General features: G+C 52.5%; 1 pseudogene; it reads right to left on the bottom strand.

The window, feature by feature from the left end:
• Positions 1-15,936, bottom strand: part of LOC119961626 — a 61,389-nt pseudogene that overhangs the window by 26,906 nt on the left and 18,547 nt on the right.

Genomic DNA, 15,936 nt, shown 5'->3' on the forward strand with positions numbered 1-15,936 from the left:
TCGCCCCTGCTCTTCGGAATAACATCATGGGAACTTTTACACCCAACTGAGGGCAGATGGGGCCAGAGTTAAAGGTCTGATCTGGAAGACGGGACCTCTGACAGTGCAGTGCTCCCTCAGGACTGCATCAGAATAGCAACCTGGATTTGATGCTCATGTTTCTGGAGGTGGATTTGAGCCCACAACCTCCTGACTCAGAGATAAGACCTTCCCTTACTCTCATGGACAAGTGTCCAGGAGTCACACATTATCCAAAAAGGGGATCGAAATCATAGGTGATTTTAAAGCAGTTGATTAAGAAGCAACAGTTTACATTTAATGCAACAGCTAAATAGACAGAAAAGACGTATGGCCCTGGATCAGGTGGGAACAGTTTACTGGACCCACATCAGGGGGGTGCTTATCTCCTTGGCTGGAGGTAACAGCCTCCTCGGAATGGTTTATTGATCCCGGATCAGGGGGGTGCTGCTGTCTGGGGCTGGCAGTGACAGTCTCCTCAGAATAGTTTACTGGTCCCGGATCAGGGAGATGCTGATCTCCGGGACGGGAGGTGAGTTTCATCGGAATGGTTAACTGGTCCTGGATTCTGCCTTCATGACTAATCTCAGCCGGTAGAGGAATTGAACCCACGCTGTTGGACTGGCTCTGCATCACAAACCATTTGTCCAAGCAAATGAGCGGAACCAGCCCCCAATTTCTTATTTAGAAAATGCCCACAAGGTGGATCCAGGTGAACAGAGCCGGACAATTTTTACAGTCCGTGCTTTCGGTTGCGGTCATGCTTTGCTAGGTCGCACGTTCGGCAGCTCCCGCCAAGAACGGACTTTTGTGCCCTTTTGAGTAGCCCCAGCGGCACTGGTACGACGGTTCCCAGTGTGGGCAGGTGATAGTATCGTTCCCCCAGCACTGTATGGAGTGGACCAGGAGTGGAGCGATCATAAAAGTGGTTTTGGAGCAGCGAAGAGAGTGGCCCAGGAAGAGAAAGGTGGTGGCGGGTAGAGATCAAGCAGTGTGGGCGCAGTGGTCGCGGGAGCAGCCGGAGTTCCTCAAAAACTGCTTTGCAGAGCTGAGAGCAGAAATGCTGGCGCCAATGAAGGCGTCGATAGAAAACCTGGTGGAGACCCAGAAGGCCTAAGGGGCAGCGATTCGATAGGTGTGGCAGAAGGCCTCAGAGAACAAGGACGCGATTCTGGGCCTGGCGGAGAAAGTGGAGGCGCATGAGGAACTACACAAGAAGTGGCAGGAGAAGTTTGAGGACCTGGAAAACAGGTTGAGGAGGAAGAATCTTCGGATTCTGGGTCTCCCTGAAGGAGTGGAGGGGGTCTGACGCTGGGGCATATGTAATTACAATGCTCAATACGCTGATGGGCGTGGGAGCTTTCCCGAGGCCCCAGGAGCTGGACGGGGCTCATCGAGTCCTGGCAAGGAGGCCCAAAGCCAAGGGCTGCAGTGGTGAGGTTCCACCGCTTTATGGATAGGGAGTGCGTCCTGAGATGGGCAAAGGAAAAATGGAGCAGCAGGTGGGAGCATATGGAGATCCGTATCTACCAGGACTGGAGTGTGGAGGTGGTCAAGAAGAGGGCTGGCTTTAATCGTGCCAAGGTGGTTCTCCATCGGAAGGGAGTGAGGTTTGGAATGCTGCAGCCCGTGCGATTGTGGGTTATGTTTCTGGACCGTCACCGATATTTTGAGGCGCCAGATGAGGCGTGGACCTTTATTCAGACTGAAAAGCTGGACTCGAACTGAGGGTTTGTTGTGGGGATGTTTACTGTATTGTGAGGGTGTTCTGCTGGTTTCGGGTTGAGAAGAGGGGACATGGGAAGGGGTGAGTGGGGTATGATGTGGGGGCTGTGTGAGAGTGTGGGCGCCGGTACTGTAGGGGCAGGTCCCCACTGATGGAGGGGGGGTTTGGAGGCCCAGGTTGGGGAGCTGGGGCGAGGTCGCAGAAAAAAGAGCTGTGCCATTGGGGGCGGGGCCGGCTCGGATGGAAAGCGTTGGCTTTTTCCCGCGCTAAGGAAGGGAGCGGCGTGGCCTGGGGGGAAGGGCGGTGCTGGAGGAGAGCGTATATTGACTGGCAGGGGGAGGCGGGGGATTACCATACTGGTGGGGGGGGGGGGGGGGGGGGGGGGTCGGGGGGGGGGGGTTGGAATGGTGGGAGTGGCCGGGGGGAACAGGAATCAGCTGACTTAAGGGAGCGTAATGGGGGAGCAGAATGGCTGGATGGTGGTCTGGTCGGGGGGGTGAAGAACTGGGTTGCTGCTGTATTGGCCAAAGGGGAGCTGGAGGTAGAAGAGGGAGTCGGGGTGGGGGTCTGCCGCCTGGGGGAGTGGAGGATGCGGGAGGCACGGGCACGTGGCTGGCCTAAAAAAGGGGATGGCTAGTCAGCGGGGGGGGGGGGGGGGGAATAGCCCCCTGATCCAGCTGATAACATGGAATGTGAGAGGCTGGTCAAGAGGGCCCGGCTGTTGGCGCACTTAAAGGGACTGAAGGCAGACGTGGTCATGCTACAGGAGACACACTTGAACGTGGCAGATCAGGTTAGGCTGAGAAAGGGATGGGTAGGGCAAGTTTTTCACTCAGGGCTGGATACGAAGAATAGAGGGGTTGCAATACTGGTGGGGAAACGGGTGTCGTTTCAGGCGATGAATATTGTGGATAATGGAGGTCGGGATGTGATGGTGAGTGGAAGGTTACAGGGGATGCGGGTGGTACTGGTGAACGTTTATGCCCCAAATTGGGATGATGCCGGATTTATGAAACGTATGTTGAGTCGGATCCTGGATCTGGAGGCAGGGAGCTTGATAATGGGAAGGCGGGGGGGGGGGGGGGGGGGGAGAACTTCAACACGGTGCTGGACCAAGCACTGGACCGTTCCAGGTCCAGGACGGGTAAGAGGCCGGCTGCGGCCAAGGTGCTCAGGGGGTTTATGGACCAGGTGGGGGGAGTGGATCTGTGGAGGTTTGCCAGGCCAGTGGCCAGAGAATTTTCTTTTTTCTCCCACATCCATAAAGCCATATTCCCGGATAGATTTCTTCATAATGAGTAGGGCACAATCCCGAAAGTGGAGGGAACGGAATATTCGGCTATAGCCATCTTGGACCACGCCCCGCATTGTGTGGAGCTGGAGTTGGGGGAGCAGAGGGACCAGGGCCCGTTATGGCCCCTCGATGCAGGACTGTTGGCAGATGAGGAGGTGTGCGAGCGGATCCGGGGGTATATTCAAAGATACATGGAGGCCAACGGTAATGGGGAGGTGCAGGTGGGGGTAGTCTGGGAGGCTTTGAAGGCGGTGGTTAGGGGAGAGCTAATTTCCATTAGGGCCCATAGGGAGAAGAGAGAGAGGAGGGAGAGGGAGAGATTGGTGGGGGAGATATTAAGGGTGGACAGGAGCTATGCAGAGGCACCCGAGGAGGGGTTGCTTAGGGAGCGATGAAACCTCCAAATGGAATTTGATCTATTGAGCACGGGAAAAGCAGAGGCGCAGTGGAGGAAAATGCAGGGGGCGGTATATGAGTATGGGGAGAAGGTGAGCCGGTGCTGGCACATCAGCTTCATAGGAGGGAGGCAGCGAGGGAGATTGGTGGCATTAGAGACAGAGGGGGGAATACGGTGCAGAGTGTGGTGAGAATAAACGAGGTCCTTAGGGACTTCTATGGGGATCTGTATAGGTCTGAGCCCCCGGAGGAGGGGAGGGGATATGGCGATTCTTGGATCAACTGAGGGTGGAGGAGGAGCAGGTGGCTGGTTTGGGGTGCTCATTGGGCTGGAGGAGCTGGTTAAGGGATTGGAGAGCATGCAGGCGGGGAAGGCTCCAGGACCGGACGGGTTCCCGGTTGAATTTTACAGAAAGTATGTGGACCTGCTGGGCCCGTTGCTGGTGAGAACTTTTAATGAGGCGAGGGAGGAGGGAACCCTGCCCCCGACAATGTCCCGGGCACTGATCTTGCTGATTTTGAAGCGGGACAAGGATCCATTGCAATGTGGATTGTATAGGCCGATTTCGCTCCTCAATGTAGACGCCACGGGCGCGATTCTCCGCACTCACGACGGGGCGGAGAATAGCGGGCGGCGTAAATTTTTACAGCCACGCTGGTCCGACGCCCTCCCGCTATTCTTCCCCCCCCCCCCCCCACGCCCGCCTCCCGACACGTATCGCTGCCCGCAGTTTTTTTACGGCGAGCAGCGATTCACCCCTGGCCGATGGGCCGATTTCCAAGGCCTTTACGACCGTTTTTATGAACGTAAAACACACCTGGTCTGACCGTTCATAAAAACGGCCATAAAGTCCCGATCTGGGGAACCATGGCACCGATTGGCACGGCAGTACCACGGCCGTGCCAAGGGTGCCATGGGCCCGCGATCGGTGGGCACCGATCGTTGGCAGCGGGTACTTACCCCGCGCACTCTTTCTCCCTCCGCCGCCCCGCTGTATCCATTCGCGGGGCGGCTGAGGGGCATACCGGCCCGCGCATGCGTGTGTTTCATGCATATGCGTGATGACGTCATCCGCGCATACGCGGGTTGGAGTCGTCCAATCCGCGCATGCACGGCTGACGTCATCTGATGCGTCAGCCGTCGCTAACTCTGGCTAGCGGGCTTAACGAAATTCATTAAGCCCGCCATGCCTGGAGTTCACGGCCGCGCGATGCTAGCCCCGACCGGGGAACAGAATCGGTTCCCAGTCGGGGGGGCGGAGGCTGGCGTCAAACCCGCCCGTTTTTGACGCCTGCTTCCCGAGTCTTCGTGACTCGGGAGAATCGCGCCCTACGTTTGTGGCGAAGGTTCCGGCTACGCGGATTGAGGACTGTGTCCCGGGGGTAATCCATGAGGACCAGATGGGGTTTGTGAAGGGCAGGCAGTTAAATACGAATGTGCGGAGGCTCCTTAATGTGATCATGATGCCCTCGGTGGAGGGGGTAGCGGAGGTAGTGGCAGCCATGGACACGGAGAAGGCCTTTGATCGGGTGGAGTGTAAGTATCTCTGGGAAGTGCTTCGGAGGTTTGGGTTCGGTGAAGGTTTCATAAGGTGGGTCAGTCTGTTATATAGGGCCCCAGTGGCGAGTGCGACTATGAACCGGCGGAGGTCGGAGTACTTTAGGTTGTGCCGCGGGATGAAGCAGGGGTGTCCCTTATCCCCCTTGTTGTTTGCACTGGCAATTGAGCCACTGGCCATGACACTGAGGGAGTCTAGGAACTGGAGGGGATTGGTTCGGGGAGGGGAGGAACACCGGGTGTCATTATATGCTGATGACCTGTTGTTCTCTATTGCAGACCCAGTGGAGGGGATGGTGGAGGTTATGCAGATCCTTGGGGAGTTTGGGGACTTTTCGGGTTATAAGCTCAATGTGGGGAAGCGTGAGCTCTTTGTGGTGCAGCCAGGGGACCAGGGAAGGGGGATAGACGTGTTACCGCTGAAGAGGGCGGAGAGGAGCTTTCGATACCTGGGGATCCAGGTAGCTAGGAACTTGGGGGCCCTGCATAAGCTCAATTTGGCACAGTTGGTGGAACAGATGGAGGAAGATTTCAAGAGATGGGATATGCTGCCACTCTCCCTTGCGGGTAGGGTGCAGTCGGTCAAGACGATGGTCCTCCCGAGGTTCCTGTTTGTGTTCTGGTGCCTGCCCATCCTAATCCCCAAGGCTTTTTTTAAACGGGTACGCAGGAGCATTATGGGATTCGTATGGGCGAATAAACACCCTGAGGGCGATGAGGGTGTTTTTGGAGCATAGCAGGGACAGAGGGGAGCTGACGCTGCCAAATCTATGTGGCTATTATTGGGCAGCTAATGTGGTGATGATCCGCAAGTGGGTAATGGAGGGAGAGGGGTGGTGTGGAAAAGGCTAGAGGTGGCGTCTTGTGTGGGTACGAGTCTGGGGGCGCTGGTGACGGCACCGTTGCCGCTCCTGCCGACAAGATACACCATGAGTCCGGTGGTGGCGGTGACTCTGAAGATCTGGGGGCAGTGGAGGTGGCATGGGGCGAGGTGGGGGCCTCGGTCTGGTCCCCGATACGAGAGAACCACAGGTTTGTTCCGGGTAGGATGGATAGGGGTTAAAGGCCTTCGACAGAGTCGAATGGATATACCTCATAGAGGTACTGGAGCGGTTCGGGCTTGGAACAGGGTTCACAGCTTGGGTAAAGCTCCTGTACAACGCTCCCATGGCGAGTGTACAGACCAACAATACCAACTCCCAATACTTCCAGCTGCACAGGGGCACCAGACAAGGATGCCCACTGTCCCCGCTGCTGTTCGCACTAGCAATCGAACCGCTAGCAATCGCGCTCAGGGCAGCAAAAAATTGGAGGGGGATCCGAAGGGGAGGTAGAGAGCACAGAGTCTCACTCTATGCGGATGATCTGCTCCTCTATATCTCGGACCCACAAAGCAGCATGGACGGAATCATCGCGCTCCTGAAAGAGTTTGGAGCCTTCTCGGGCTACAAACTCAACATGAGCAAAAGTGAGATCTTCCCATTACACCCGCAAGGGGGGGGGGGGGGGCAGCACTAAAGGGGCTGCCGTTCAAACAAGCCCGACATAAATTCCGCTACCTGGGGATCCAAATAGCCCATGACTGGAAAGGGATCCACAAATGGAACCTCACCAGCCTGACGGAGGAAGTTAAAAAGGACCTGCAAAGATGGAACACACTCCCGCTCTCCCTCGCGGGGAGAGTTCAGACGATCAAAATGAACGTACTGCCCAGGTTCCTCTTCCTGTTTAGATCCATTCCGATCTACATCCCCAAGGCCTTTTTCAAAGCGCTGGACAAACTCATCATGGCGTTCGTATGGGGGGGTAAAAATGCTAGGATCCCAAAGAAGGTCTTACAAAAAACAAAAACCAGGGGAGGGTTAGCCCTCCCGAATCTACAATTCTACCACTGGGCAGCAACAGCCGAGCGAGTAAGGGGATGGATCCAGGAGCCAGAAGCTGAGTGGGTGCGTGCGGAGGAGGCCTCCTGCATGGGAACCTCCCTCCGGGCCCTCGCCACGGCAGCACTCCCATCCCCACCCAAAAAACACTCCAGCAGCCCAGTGGTGACAGCCACCCTCCAATCCTGGAACCAACTGCGGCAGCAACTTGGCCTGACCAAAATGTCGAACAGGGCTCCCATCTGCAACAACCATAGGTTCAAACCAGCACTGACCGACGCCACCTTCAAAAGGTGGAGGCAGGACGGGGGGACACTGACAGTCAGGGACCTATACACGGACGACAGGATCGCAACACTGGACGAACTGACAGAGAAATTTCAGCTAGCTGGGGGGAACGAGCTACGGTACCTGCAGCTCAAAAACTTCCTACGAAAGGAGACAAGGACGTACCCACAACCGCCACGACAGACACTACTGGAAGACCTACTGGACGCAAGTATCCTAGAGAAAGGGAACTGTAGTGACATGTATGACCGACTGGTAGATAGGGACGACACCGTACTGGACGCAACAAGGAGGAAATGGGAGGACGACCTGGGGATGGAGATCGGGTGGGGACTCTGGAGCGAAGCACTGCATAGGGTCAACTCCACCTCCACGTGCGCAAGGCTCAGCCTGACGCAACTAAAAGTGGTACATAGAGCCCACTTAACAAGAACCCGTATGAGTAGGTTCTTCCCGGAGGTGGAAGACAGATGTGAACGGTGCCAAAGAGGCCCGGCCAACCACGCCCACATGTTCTGGTCCTGCCCCAGACTCGTGGAGTACTGGACAGCCTTCTTCGAGGTAATGTCCAAAGTGGTGGGAGTGAGGGTGGAGCCATGCCCGATAGTGGCGGTCTTCGGGGTTTCAGAACAGCCAGATCTATTCCTGGGGAGGAGGGCGGATGCCCTTGCCTTTGCCTCCCTGATCGCCCGCCGTAGAATCCTGTTTGGCTGGCGGTCAGCAGCACCGCCCAGAGCTGCGGACTGGCTGTCCGACCTCTCGGAATCTCTCCAAATGGAGAAAATCAAATTTGCCATCCGAGGGTCGGACGACGGCTTCCACAGAACGTGGGAGCCATTCATGCAACTGTTCCGGGACCTATTTGTGGCCAATGTACAAGAGGAAGAATAGTCGGGGGAAGGTAGCGGGAGGGGGGGGGGGGGGGCTACAGGTTCGTTACGGGGGTTCGATGGCTAGCTAAGGCCCAAAACCAAGCTAAATAAACATGTTGAGGGGGGGGGGGGGGGCGCAGTTACTACTACGAAGATGCTTACCTGTAAATATGTATGTTAATTTTTGCGTGTTTGTTTTTGTTTGTTTGTTTTTTTCTCTCTCCTAACAATTTGTAATTTGTTCAATATAAAATACGAAAACTGAATAAAAACATTTATAAAAAAAAAAAAAAAAGGATGGATAGGGGTTTCTGAGCTGGCATCGGGCATGGATTCAAAGAATGGGGGACCTATTCATCAATGGGACTTTTGCGAGCCTCAGGGCGCTAGAGGAGAAATTTGGGTTACCTCCCGCGAATGCTTTTAGGTCCATGCAAGTGAGGGCATTTGTGAGAAGGCAGGTGAGGGAATTTGCGCGGCACCCAGCACGAAGGATTCAGGACAGGGTGATTTCGGGAATATGGGTTGGAGAAGGCAAGGTCTCAGTGATCTATCAGGAACTGCAGGAAGTGGAGGAGGCCTCGGTGGAGGAGTTAAAGGGCAAGTGGGGGGAGGAGCTGGATGAGGATATGTGGGCTGATGCCCTGAGTAGGGTTAATTCCTCCTTCTCTTGCACCAGGCTCAGCCTAATACAGTTCAAAGTTGTTCATAGGGCGCATATGACGGGGACGAGGATGAGAAGGTTTTTTGGGGTGGAGGACAGGTGTTGGAGGTGCTCGGGGAGCCCAGCAAATCACGCGCATATGTTCTGGACTTGCCCGGTGCTGGAGGGGTCCTGGAGGGGCTTTGCGAGGACTATGTCCAAAGTGGTGAACACCCGGGTCAAGCCGAGCTGGGGAATAGCATTATTTGGGGTATCGGACGAGCCGGGAGTGCAGGAGCCGAAAGAGGCCGGTGTTCTGGCCTTTGCGTCCCTGGTAGCCCGGCGAAGGATCCTACTAATGTGGAGGGATATGAAGCCCCCAAGCGTGGAAGCTTGGATTAACGATATGGCAGGGTTCATCAAGCTGGAAAGGATAAAGTTTGCCTTGCGAGGGTCAGTGCAGGGGTTATCCAGGAGGTGGCAACCGTTCCTTGACTTTCTCGTGGAACGTTAGGTGGAGGACAATAGCAGCAGCAACGGGGGGGGGGGGGGGGGGGGGGGGGGTTTTCTTTTTTGTTCAGATTAGAATGGGGCGTTTTCCTTACTGGCGTGTTTATTTGTTAAATAGGGATTATTGTATTTTGTTGGAAATCCCATGTATAATTTTTGCTTGTTTTGTGTTTTATTCCTTTTTCTGTTTGGAGTGGTTTGTTGAAAATTTGAATAAACATTTTTTTAAAAAAAACCATCCCCTGCAGGTTCCACTACAAGGCATGCACTGTCCGAACTTGTCTGAGATCCAGTACTGGAGGAGCAGAAATTTCCTCTTTAAATATTGAGAAGAATTGAGAATTCCCTTGCCACTAACTCCATCCCTGTCCCTGCCAAATGTCTGAGGCAGAAGCAGCCTGTTTACAACGCTGGTGAAATATTGGGGCAGCAGGGTAGCATGGTGGTTAGCATAAATGCTTCACAGCTCCAGGGTCCCAGGTTCGATTCCCGGCTGGGTCACTGTCTGTGTGGAGTCTGCACATCCTCCCCCTGTGTGCGTGGGTTTCCTCCGGGTGCTCCGGTTTCCTCCCACAGTCCAAAGATAGAACATAGAACATAGAACGATACAGCGCAGTACAGGCCCTTCGGCCCTCGATGTTGCACCGACATGGAAAAAATCTAAAGGCCATCTAACCTACACTATGCCCTTATCATCCATATGCTTATCCAATAAATTTTTAAATGCCCTCAATGTTGGCATGTTCACTACTGTTGCAGGTAGGGCATTCCACGGCCTCACCACTCTTTGCGTAAAAAACCCACCTCTGACCTCTGTCCTATATCTATTACCCCTCAATTTAAGGCTATGTCCCCTCGTGCTAGCCACCTCCATCCGCGGGAGAAGGCTCTCGCTGTCCACCCTATCTAACCCTCTGATCATTTTGTATGCCTCTATTAAGTCACCTCTTAACCTTCTTCTCTCTAACGAAAACAACCTCAAGTCCATCAGCCTTTCCTCATAAGATTTTCCCTCCATACCAGGCAACATCCTGGTAAATCTCCTCTGCACCCGTTCCAAAGCTTCCACGTCCTTCCTATAATGAGGCGACCAGAACTGTACGCAATACTCCAAATGCGGCCGTACTAGAGTTTTGTACAACTGCAACATGACCTCATGGCTCCGGAACTCAATCCCTCTACCAATAAAGGCCAACACACCATAGGCCTTCTTCACAACCCTATCAACCTGGGTGGCAACTTTCAGGGATCTATGTACATGGACACCGAGATCCCTCTGCTCATCCACACTACCAAGAATTTTACCATTAGCCAAATATTCCGCATTTCTGTTATTCTTTCCAAAGTGAATCACCTCACACTTCTCCACATTAAACTCCATTTGCCACCTCTCAGCCCAGCTCTGCAGCTTATCTATGTCCCTCTGTAACCTGCAACATCCTTCCGCACTGTCTACAACTCCACCGACTTTAGTGTCGTCTGCAAATTTACTCACCCATCCTTCTGCGCCCTCCTCTAGGTCATTTATAAAAATGACAAACAGCAACGGCCCCAGAACAGATCCTTGTGGTACGCCACTCGTAACTGAACTCCATTCTGAACATTTCCCATCAACTACCACTCTCTGTCTTCTTTCAACTAGCCAATTTCTGATCCACATCTCTAAATCACCCTCAATCCCCAGCCTCCGTATTTTCTGCAATAGACGACCGTGGGGAACCTTATCAAACGCTTTACTGAAATCCATATACACCACATCAACTGCTCTACCCTCGTCTACCTGTTCAGTCACCTTCTCAAAGAACTCGATAAGGTTTGTGAAGCATGACCTACCCTTCACAAAACCATGCTGACTGTCCCTAATCATATTATTCCTATCTAGATGATTATAAATCGTATCTTTTATAATCCTCTCCAAGACTTTACCCACCACAGACGTTAGGCTCACCGGCCTATAGTTACCGGGGTTATCTCTACTCCCCTTCTTGAACAAAGGGACCACATTTGCTATCCTCCAGTCCTCTGGCACTATTCCTGTAGCCAATGATGACCTAAAAATCAAAGCCAAAGGCTCAGCAATCTCTTCCCTGGCTTCCCAGAGAATCCTAGGATAAATCCCATCCGGCCCCGGGGACTTATCTATTTTCACCTTGTCCAGAATTGCCAACACTTCTTCCCTACGCACCTCAATGCTATCTATTCTAATAGCCTGGGTCTCAGCATTCTCCTCCACAATATTATCTTTTTCTTGAGTGAATACTGACGAAAAGTATTCATTTAGTATCTCGCTTATCTCCTCAGCCTCCACACACAACTTCCCACCACTGTTCTTGACTGGCCCTACTCTTACCCTAGTCATTCTTTTATTCCTGACATACCTATAGAAAGCTTTTGGGTTTTCCTTGATCCTACCTGCCAAAGACTTCTCATGTCCCCTCCTTGCTCGTCTCAGCTCTCTCTTTAGATCCTTCCTCGCTTCCTTGTAAATATCAAGCGCCCCAACTGAAACTTCACTCCTCATCTTCACATAGGCCTCCTTCTTCCTCTTAACAAGAGATTCCACTTCTTTGGTAAACCACGGTTCCCTCGCTCGACCCCTTCCTCCCTGCCTGACTGGTACGTACTTATCAAGAACATGCAATAGCTGTTCCTTGAACAAGCTCCACATATCCAGTGTGCCCAACCCTTGCAGCCTACTTCTCCAACCAACACATCCTAAGTCATGTCTAATGGCATCATAATTGCCCTTCCCCCAGCTATAACTCTTGCCCTGCGGGGTATACTTATCCCTTTCCATCACTAACGTAAAGGTCACCGAATTGTGGTCACTGTTTCCAAAGTGCTCACCTACCTCCAGATCTAACACCTGGCCTGGTTCATTACCCAAAACCAAATCCAATGTGGCCTCGCCTCTTGTTGGCCTGTCAACATATTGTGTCAGGAAACCCTCCTGCACACATTGTACAAAGAATGACCCATCTAATGTACTCGAACTATATCTTTTCCAGTCAATATTTGGAAAGTTAAAGTCTCCCATAACAACTACCCTGTTACTTTCGCTCTTTTCCAGAATCATCTTCGCCATCCTTTCCTCTACATCCCTAGAACTATTAGGTGGCCTATAGAAAACTCCCAACAGGGTGACCTCTCCTTTCCTGTTTCTAACCTCAGCCCATACTACCTCAGAAGAAGAGTCCCCATCTAGCATCCTTTCCGCCACCGTAATACTGTCCTTGACTAGCAGCGCCACACCTCCCCCTCTTTTGCCCCCTTCTCTGAACTTACTAAAACACCTAAACCCCGGAACCTGCAACAACCATTCCTGTCCCTGCTCTATCCATGTCTCTGAAATGGCCACAACATCGAAGTCCCAGGTACCAACCCATGCTGCCAGTTCCCCTACCTTATTTCGTATACTCCTGGCATTGAAGTAGACACACTTCAAACCACCTACCTGAACACTGGCACCCTCCTGCGAAGTCAAATCTGTGCTCCTGACCTCTATACTCTCAATCTCCCGTACCCTAAAACTACAATCCAGGTTCCCATGCCCCTGCTGAATTAGTTTAAACCCCCCCAAAGAGCACTAACAAATCTCCCCCCCAGGATATTGGTGCCCCTCAGGTTCAGATGTAGACCATCCTGTCTATAGAGGTCCCACCTTCCCCAGAAAGAGCCCCAGTTATCCAGAAATCTGAATCCCTCCCGCCTGCACCATCCCTGTAGCCACGTGTTTAATTGCTCTCTCTCCCTATTCCTCATCTCACTATCACGTGGCACGGGCAACAACCCAGAGATAACAACTCTGTTTGTTCTCGCTCTGAGCTTCCATCCTAGCTCCCTAAAGGCCTGCCTGACATCCTTGTCCCCTTTCCTACCTATGTCGTTAGTGCCAATGTGGACTACGACTTGGGGCTGCTCCCCCTCCCCCTTAAGGACCCGGAAAACACGATCCGAGACATCACGTACCCTTGCACCTGGGAGGCAACATACCAAACGTGAGTCTCTCTCGCTCCCACAAAATCTCCTATCTGTGCCCCTGACTATTGAGTCCCCAATTACTAATGTTCTACTCCTTTCCCCCCTTCCCTTCTGAGCAACAGGGACAGACTCCGTGCCAGAGGCCCGTACCCCATGGCTTACCCCTGGTAAGTCGTCCCCCCCACAAGTATCCAAAACGGTATACTTGTTACTCAGGGGAACGACCGCAGGGGGTCCCTGCACTGACTGCTTCTTCCCAGTCCCTCTTACAGTTACCCATCTATCTCCAGTCTTTGGTGTAACTATTTCCCTGAAGCTCCTATCTATGACCCCCTCTGCCTCCCGAATGATCCGAAGTTCATCCAGCTCAAGCTCCAGGTCCCTAACACGGTTTTTGAGGAGCTGGAGTTGGGTGCACTTCCCACAGATGAAATCAGCAGGGACACTGACGGCGTCCCTCACCTCAAACATTCTGCAGGAGGAGCATTGTACTGCCTTCCCTGACATCACCTCTAGATTTAAAAAATAACAAGAAAAAGAAAAAGAAAGGAAGAGCTTACCTGATATTACCTCAAACCCTGCTCCCGCTCAAAGGTAAGCAAATTTAAAGGCACTCACTCACCTTCACGACAGGCCCCTGCTCCCGCTTCCCAACCACCGTGGGGTGGGGGGGTTGGTTAGAGGAGGAGGTAGGGTGGGAAACACTCACGAAGTGTTTCGGGTTTAACTGTCACTTGCCAACAGCCTCTCCACAAACCACCTTCAACTTAGGCTGACCGCACTGCACGTATGCAAATTTCCCCAGAACAGCTGATCAGTAGCTCTGCTCTGCTGCCCTCTGCTGGATGATTGCCTTCACTCAAACTCCTCGGGTCCCCTTCGCAGATTCACCTTCAACTTAGGCTGACCGCACTGCACGTATGCAAATTTCCCCAGAACAGCTGATCAGTAGCTCTGCTCTGCTGCCCTCTGCTGGATGATTGCCTTCACTCAAACTCCTCGGGTCCCCTTCGCAGATTCACCTTCAACTTAGGCTGACCGCACTGCACGTATGCAAATTTCCCCAGAACAGCTGATCAGTAGCTCTGCTCTGCTGCCCTCTGCTGGATCTCTGGGGATGCGTTAGAAAAAATTGGTCAAGAGGTAACAAAAGATTGAATGATGGTTTCTGCAGCAGATAAAAAGACACCAAGTCGGAGTCAGGCTGTGTTGCTGAGGTGGAAATAGATGATCTTGGTGATGATGTGGATATGTGATGTGCTTCTGAAAGGGAATCATTTGTAGATCAGTATAGATGTGCGGGTTAGGTGGATTGGCCATGCAAAATTGCCCGTAGTGTCCTAATAAAAGTAAGGTTAGGGGGGGGGGGGTTGTTGGGGTACGGGTATAGGGTGGATACGTGGGTTTGAGTAGGGTGATCATGGCTCGGCACAACATTGAGGGCAGAAGGGCCTGTTCTGTTCTATGTTCTATTTCACCCCTTTTGAGCTTCCGAACACATATCCACATCATCACCAAGATCATCTATTTCCACCTCAGCAACACAGCCTGACTCCGACTTGGTGTCTTTTTATCTGCTGCAGAAACCATCATTCAATCTTTTGTTACCTCTTGACCAATTTTTTCTAACGCATCCCCAGTCAGCCCTCAATGTTAAACAACCCCTCCATCCCATCCAAAACTCTGCGACCCATGTGTTTACTCAGAAGTATTGTTTACCCATCCCCTGTGCTCACTGATCTACAAATGATTCCCTTTCAGAAGCACCGAAAGTTGAAATTTCTCATTCTTGTATTGCCATAGTTGGGATCATCCTGATCTCTGTAATCCCCCCCCCCCCCCCCCCCCCCCTTTCCTCCCCACCTCTTGGAGATCTCTGTCCTCATTAATTCCGGCCAGTACAGCATTCCTTATTTTTCTGACGCTCCACCATTTCTGGTCTTTTATCATTTGGCTGAGCCACAAGCTCTGAAATTTCCACCCTAAAACTCTGCGATTCTATAACTTACTTTCCTCCAGTTAGATTGTCCTCCAAAGCTAACATCTCCTGTGGCTCAATGTCAATTGTTATTTTGTAAAGTTTCTCTGAAAAGTCTGAAAGTTTTATTCTGGTCAAGGCACAATAGGAATTATTGTCACTGCCCTGGACATATATCATTGCTCTGCCTTATAAATACTCAGAGTGAAACAGTTTGATGGACATTCTGACACGAAGAAACATCTTTTTAAAGATTGCCCCCATCAATGATGGCCACTGCGCCTGCGCTTTGCTGTTCCTGCCCCAATAAAGATGGCGGGCGCGCATGCGCACTGCTGCGAGCAGCGCCGATTAAAATGGATAATGCGCGTGCGCATTGCTGTCAGTGCGCAACAAAGATGGCGGCCGCTTTGTCCTGTCAGAAAGCTGCAGTCCGCGCTCAGGTCACCGGGTAGCGGTAGGGTATTTTTCCAGGTTTCCTGTTTCTATAACATGTTTATAAAGTGTGTCCAATGATCCGGCTGATCTGTCCGACCTGCCATTCCCACCCTTTACGGATTGTGGATCCGAGAAATTACCTTCGCGTCGCCATTAATCAGACTGCGCATGCGTCACTCAGCCCAGTCCCGCCCCCTCATTCACTCTGATTGGCTGGAGGACCAGCCGCTCCCTTCATTGGTTGAATGAAGGTCAAGGCAATAGTTAAACAAAGAACAAAAATGCCACAGCACAGGAACAGGCACTTCGGCCCTCCCAGCCTGCGCCGATCCAGATCCTTTATCTAGACCC

This window comes from Scyliorhinus canicula, unplaced genomic scaffold, assembly GCF_902713615.1.
Source record: "Scyliorhinus canicula unplaced genomic scaffold, sScyCan1.1, whole genome shotgun sequence".
NCBI classification, from domain to species: domain Eukaryota; kingdom Metazoa; phylum Chordata; class Chondrichthyes; order Carcharhiniformes; family Scyliorhinidae; genus Scyliorhinus; species Scyliorhinus canicula.